Consider the following 7442-nt stretch of genomic DNA (forward strand, 5'->3'; position numbering starts at 1 on the left):
ACACGGGGAGGGGGAAGGGTAAGCTGGGAAGAAGTGAGAGAGTGGCATGGACATATATACACTACCAAACGTTAAACCGGTAGCTAGTGGGAAGCAGCCGCATAGCACAGGGAGATCAGCTCGGTGCTTTGTGACCACCCAGAGGGGTGGGATAGGGAGGGTGGGAGGGAGATGCCAGAGGGAGGAGCTATGGGGATATATGTATACACACAGCTGATTCACTCTGTTATACAGCAGAAACTAACACACCACTGTCAAGCAATTATACTCCAATAAAGATGTTAAAAAAAAATAAAGGTTAATTTTCAAGAAAACCTCATCTATGACTTTCATACAGATGTAAAGTGAACACATGTTGACTGACAAAGACTCTCTCCTCAACCTAACTCTAGTCAGGCTCCTCTAAGTCCTCAAGGCCCCAACTTTGGGCGCTGTCGTTGGTCTGCTTATTCAAGAGTCTCACTGAGTCAGTTTAGCCACAGTCCTCCACTGTTTGAATGCCACCGCTCTTGTATCCGATCATATTTCTCATCCCCTCTCCCTGGGCATCGTATGACCCTGGCCTGCCTTCAGCAAGGGTCCTATCAAATCAGTTTAGCCAGAATCTCCCTCATCCGTGATCCTCTTAGTAGTTTTCCATCCACTGACCCCCCCTGGCCCCACCTTTGGCTATAAACCTTCACTTGTCCTTGTTTTTGGAGTTGAGTCTGATCTCTCTCCCCCTGTGCAAAACCTCGTTGTAGTAACCCCCCTGGATAAAGTCTGCCTTACTGTCTTTAGTAAGTGTCACGAAATTTTTTCTTTAACACGACAAAGACTCTTTCCTTGACCAAACTCGAGACAGGCCCCTCTGAGGTCTCTTTTTGACTAGGCCTCATCTTTGGGCCTTGTCGTTGGCCTGCCTAGTCCAGTGTTAGCAAGAATCCTTCTAAATCAGGTTAGTGAGAATCACTCCATTCCTGATATCTGATCACCCTTGATATCTGATCAAATTCCCCATGGTCCATCCTTGGTATCTCATCAGCCTGGCCTGCGTTCACCAAGAATCCTCCTATACTTGATGTTTCCTCGTAGTAATTTTAGACCCACTGCTTCCTTCACTCTGCTCATTGGCTGTAAATCCCCAGCTGTCTTTGCCATATTCTGAGTTGAGCCCGACCTCTCTCCACCATTGTAGTAGTCCTGACACCTATTGCAATAGTGTTGAATAAAGTCTTCCTTACCATTTTAACAACTGTCAGAATAACTTTTTCTTCAACGATATTAAATATTTAATTCATTAATGAGGGAACTGGTAGGATGGTAGAACCTGTTCAAGAACAGACACATTTATAGATCAGGGATATTGAAATGAATATGCAAACACAGGCAAATTTGATCTCTCCCACGGGGCGGGCGGGGCGGGTGGCACATCAAATGGAACCTCTAATGGACAGAATTTGCATGTCTATAGACAAGAACAATTTTGCAAATCCAGAGTTGTAAAATGGCTCAATGGCAACTGAGAAAGGTGTGCTCTAGCCTACTGCCCATGGGCCAAATGCAGCCCACCGCCTGCCTTTGTAAATAAAGTTTTATGGGAACACGGCCACGCACATTCATTTGTGTATTTCCTCTGGTTGCTTCCATGCTCCAGTGGCAGAACTGAGTAGTTGCAGCAGTAGCCAGGTAGCCCACAAAACCTTAAATATTTACTCTCTGGCTGTTTACAGGAAAGGTTACTTGACCTCCCTGCTATGGAGACTGTATTGTTTTCCATTGGAGCTGACAAGGAATATATCAGTATGGGCTCCATTTTACAAGTAAAAAAACTAATACCAGTTAAGTGACAGAACCTGAACTCTAACCTAGGTCAGCCTGATTCCATCCTTAGTGCTAGGATCAGCAAGCAGTTTAGCTGACCCTAATAACGAAAAACACCTTAGAAATTATTTCACCTTTAAGAAAGAAGATGTCTTCAGAAAGGCATGTGTGTGTGCGTGTTTGTGTGTGTGTGTGTGTGTGTGTAGTGGGGGACACAGTTAAGAAAAGAGTGACTGCTTTGATAACTGCTTAGCTTAATTTTACTTTTATTCCTTGGTGTAAAACTACTTTCACAAGAGCACATGAACTAAATTGCAGCAGCCTTGTACAAGGCAGGACACGGGTTGTACATCACTGAACGAGGATCTGAACCAGAAACTGAAAATTCTGAAACAGTTTTGTACTGTTTTTCTTTGGGATGGTTGCTCTTTCTGAACCTAGCCGGCGTCAGAGTCCTCCATAGTCAGTGCGAGTTAACATCTGTGGTCGCCTTCTTCAATAGTCAGCTCCTCCCTCCCTCCCCGTTTATTACATTTTTCTTCTAGTTTAAAGCTGTTGAAAGTGCTAGTCTCTGAAAGGGATTAAGTGGGTTAATTAGCATTAAAAAGACCCTTGATTTAGGCGGTATTTAAAATCTCGAAACACTGCCTCTGCTGGCCACCCCTCCCCCCATTTTGTGAATGGGAAAGTGGGCTGGAAAAACTCCAGCTATAAGGAGAATGTCTGAGCCTCAACCCAGCCCAGCCCGTTCCCCAGTCCAATTCGGAAATCATCTCTTTCGTATCAGGTTGCACGTGAAATCTTTGGCAAATCTTTTTCGGTACGCGCTCCTAAATAATACTTCCCAGAGTATGACTAATAGTCAAAAGACGCAGTGGGTGAATTTCAATGGCTGAACCGCTGGGGAGAAAATGAGTGGACTGTTAATAGGATCGCTCTGGAAATAATAGCTAAATTATTAAACTGTAGTGTGGTGGGTGTCCCTTCCTCTGTGTGGCAAATTAGATTGGAAGGTGCCACTGTGAACGTCTCAGGAATATTACATTGCACAGCTCTGTGGAGGGATTTAAACCTTTTCTATAGCCTTCTCTCCTTCACCAGAGTTCGTGCCTATTTCTCTTTTTCTTTAGCTTTTATTAGTAGAGGGTGGAGCAGACAGTGTTGGCTTTCTGCCACACCCCCTCGGTACCCACCTCTACGCCAAAGGCTCTTTACTCCAAACACCTGCAAGCCTCGGCCAGCAGGACCTTTTTGAGCCCTGAGAGCATGTGGGTCCACCTTCAGGGGAAACCCAGAAGAGTTCCTGAGAACTAATCCCTCCATGGCCGCCCTCCTGTAATGATGGGTGTGAATCGGTGGATAAAAACCCAGCCTCCTAACCCCTCCATTGGAGCAACGATGGGTAACTCTAAGGTAGAGGGCAACCGGGGGCTCTGGGATTCCCCAGCAGGACTGCACTCCAGTGACCCCAGTGTTTGATAACGTTCCATTTATCGGCTGCCTCTCCTTCCTGTCTCACTTCCTCTACTGCTGTTTCCTGGAATCACCACACAAAGAAATGATTTGCACTCAAATCCTTGTCTTAGGTCCTGCTTCTAGGGTAACCCACACCAAGACAGAGAGTCAGTAGAAAGATTTTTCCTCACCAGTTATCCTGCAGCAAAGGCGACACTTTATAATTCCTTTTCACAGAAGCACTTCACCATGTCCCCTGCTCTGACTGGAGGGCGGCATGTTGCAGTGGGAAAGCCGTGAACTTTGGGGTGAGATTCAATCTGGAGTTCAAATCCCGCCTTTGCCATTGGCCGGCTGTTTGACCTGTGTGACCTTGCTGAAGTGATTTTGCCTCAGTGACTCTTCATTTGCCCACTTATTTTGAGGGCAAAAAATACCTCCCTCCGGAATTGCTGAGAGAATTAAGGACGTAATGTAGGTCCACGGCTCAGGACAATGCTTAGCGTATAGGAGTAAACCGATAGATGGCCGTTCTTTGACCTCCAAAAGGCTGCGCCACGGTCACTACCAAGAGAATGTAATGTTCTTGTCCTTGAAGCTTTTGTCATGGGAGAATAGAGCAAACAGATACCCAGTCCATCTTTTAATTAGTTTTTGAGAACTTTCTGACATCATGGACTAAACCGCATTGTATTAATATTCTAGTCTTCTAGTTCTATGACAAACAAAAAAATGCATGAGCACAAAACCCCAAAGTAAAACAAAACAGGGAGAAGCTTAGAAAACTAAATATGGAACTCAGCTCTAACAGCTGAATGGAGAAAGGAATTCGAATAATTTAAAAATCACAAGTGGATGTAAAGTGTAAAGAAATGGAAACTTACAGACTATTTAAAACCTGGAATTGCTGACTGTTCAGAAACGACACAGATGGATCAAGAGTGGTGAACAGCCAGAAAGGATTGTGGATGGATCTGCATTGCTTTAGCGGCTCCCCGTGCCACCTGTCTCTGAGGACAGCCAGACAATTTGGTATGGAAGCAGGCTAATGCTGGCAGCAGATCCAGTGACGGTAACCAGCCTAACGGTAGATCCTTCCACTGGGTTTGCAATGACGAACTATGCCCCAGACGTCTGGTGGCTCTTATTGATTTGGGCACCCTAATGCCCCATCGTGCAGCCAATTAAAAGGCTTGAAATGTGAGTTCATGAGTAGTCTCAGTAGATACATCCAAACCTGCCCAATAGCCTTTCATCTCTGGAGAGTGGATTCAATGTCACTGAATCCAGGGTTGCCATGCATCATAGGAAAACAAGACTGTTGCAGTGCCGGCCTCCAGAGAGAGTTCCTCTAGGTCATGGTTGAGGCACGTGGATGGGTGGGGAGTGGGGGTGAGGAAAGCCCACACCGTTGCTGCCTGTGTGGTACGTGTCCTGACCACCTGCAAAGATGACCAGAGAGCTGGTTGGGGTCAGGGTGACTCCAACATGACTGGACAGGCTTGTTGGACACACTCAATGATGGCTTGCCCAACGCCAGCAGTTATAATGGCCTGCTCAGTTGAGTCGGGAGACTTATTCTCTGCCACCTGGCCCTGAGCCCCTGTACTCTCTCATCATATTTCCTTGATCTCGAAACCTCCTTTCCCAATGAGAGAGCCACACTGCTAGCAAGGACCACCAGGCTCAGGGTGGCCAGGGTCTGCGGGCAGCTGTGCTGTTGTACTGACGTCCTCTTCCAGTGCATCCGTGATCATAGCAAAGGCTTTAAGGATGGCATTCATGGGTCCAGCCAAAGTGGTAACGTTGATATGTACAACACTCTCCCCACACATCTTCTTAACTGATTCTCTGTTCTTTCTGACGAGGCTGCCAACTTCCTTTCCATGCATAAAGAGCTGTATGGTGAAAGTGACATTCAATCCACTTGCAGTCATACCCCCCTTCCGCCCCTGTTGCCTTCTTGACAACCCCTCTTGTTCCTCCTCTGGCCTTCTACCCTTCCCCTTCCCACCCACTCCCCTTTTCTTCTCCAGCCTACAGTTTTTGGCTTTGACCACTACCAGTGACCAATGACTTGACCATTTCAAGTCTAGCTCCTTGGAATACCGCTGGACATAGAGACAGATATTATTACAGGTGTCGCACGAAGCACTAAGCATAAAAGGAAAACAACTGATACATTTGATTACGTTTAAATGAAGAACTTCTGTTCAACAAAAGACCCCATTAGGAAAGAGAAAAAACAAGCCGAAGAGCAAGAGAATACTTTTGCAGCTCCTGTACCCAACAAAGGACTTCTATCTAGAATAGATAAAGAACTCCTATGCATTAAGAAAGACATAGAAACTCTGTAAAGAAGTGAGCAAAAGGCTTGAACATGAGCTGCACAAAAGAGGCTATACAAATGACCAGTAAACATAATGAAATGTGCTCAACCTCCTTACTGAACAGAGAAATGCAAATTCAAAACTCCACTGCCCATTGAGTAGATTGGCAAAAAATGAAAACATCTGACATTACCAACTATAACCTAGGATGTGGAGCAACTGGAACTCTCGTACACTGATGATAAGAGTGTCAGTTGGTACCCTTTCCCTCAATTTGGGAAAGAGTTTGACATCTGTTGAAGTTGAAGATACTTACACCCTCTGCCCCTCCAACGCATACTGTGTAATTCCATTTTTATAGCTTTCAAAAATAGACAAAGCAAGTGTATCATTTAGGTATATATACTAGGTGGCAAAAGAATAAAACACTGCAAGGAAGTTATTACCATAAAGTCTGGGAAATGGTTCCCTCTGGAGAGGAACGAGGAAATTGTAATGGCCCAGGAATGCACAGGGGTCTGGTGGAGGTGTTGACAATGCTCTGCTTCTTGAGCAGGATGGTAGTTAAAAGAGTATTTGGTCTACAGTAATTCATTATGCTGCCTGTTTGTGCTTCATCTACTTCTCCATATGTGTGCTGTATTTCACTGTAAGAAAGTTTAAAAAAAAACTTTCTCAAAGTGTTTTCTGAGAAACGTTGCGTAATGAGGCCTTAATATATGTTACTCACAAAAAGGATTCTATGGTCAAAGACATCTCAGCACTGGAATAAGTGAAGACAAATAGGTCTTTAATATGCCAAGGTACATTGTGAAATTCCAAGAAGGATCAAGAGTATACAATAATTTATATGACCACGGAACCCTTTTCCTAAGGGAGATTTTACAGAGCATATACTTAGGAAAAGTAGATGGAAAAAAATCATAGAGCAAGTTTCAGTTTCATGAGCCAGTTGACCTGATCCAACCAAAGGCTTCAGGAGCTTTATGCAAAGCGTGAAATACAAAAGAGCAAACAAATGACGTTTTAGGTGGCGCTGAACTGGAGGCTCTCACTATTGCTAAAATCCTCATAATTTCAAGTGTCAGATCCCAAACGCTGAAGGGGTTAGCCCATCCCCATCCCCCTCCTCTGTAGTTATGTTTGTTCCAGTTTTCATAGTCACCATGATGTAACTGTGTGTCTGTGGATGGATGGACCAACTGGTGTTTGCTCACTTGTTTTTATATCGATGTCCATCACAGCTGTTTATAAACAAAATCGTTCTGATGGAATCCAACTTCTGCCCCAGTGCTGGTGCTACAACCCTGCTCTCACTGGGACACTGGGTCAGTTAGCTTTCACTGTGTAACAAACCACCCCACAGAGACCTGGTGGCTTAAAACAACAACCACAATTTTGTGCTCTGGAAATGTGGACTGGGCTCAGATGGATGAGCCTTCTGCTGGTCTCAACTAGGTGTCACTCACATGTGTCTGCAGGCAGCTGCTGGGTCAGCTAGGATGTTGGCTGGCCGTTAGCTGAGGCAGCCATTTGAGTTCCCGCCATGGTTTTCTCTTATTCATCAGGCAGCCCTAGATGGGCTTGTTCACGTGGTAGCTATAACAAGAGTCCTAAGAATAGCAAGAGAGAGATAGCCCCAATGTGCACGTGTTTTTCAAGTCTTTGCTAGCATCACATTTGTTATTGTGCTGTCGATCAGACAATCACATGGCCAAGTCTAGAGTCAGAGTAGAAGGAGACTACCCAAGGGTATGGATACAGAGAGACTTGAACAAATTGGGAGCCATTGCTACATCAATCTGCCACAGGTACTTTGGGCATCATAGTCATTCATTATCAAAACTATCTCTA

General features: G+C 45.0%; 1 pseudogene; it reads right to left on the reverse strand.

Moving 5' to 3' along the window:
- Positions 1 to 4242: 4242 nt before the first annotated feature.
- LOC114906447 lies at positions 4243 to 5195 on the reverse strand (annotated as a pseudogene).
- Between the last annotated feature and the right edge of the window lie 2247 nt (positions 5196 to 7442).

The sequence above is a fragment of the Monodon monoceros genome, unplaced genomic scaffold (genome assembly GCF_005190385.1).
Source record: "Monodon monoceros isolate NGI ecotype Baffin Bay Population unplaced genomic scaffold, NGI_Narwhal_1 Super_Scaffold_22, whole genome shotgun sequence".
NCBI lineage: Eukaryota > Metazoa > Chordata > Mammalia > Artiodactyla > Monodontidae > Monodon > Monodon monoceros.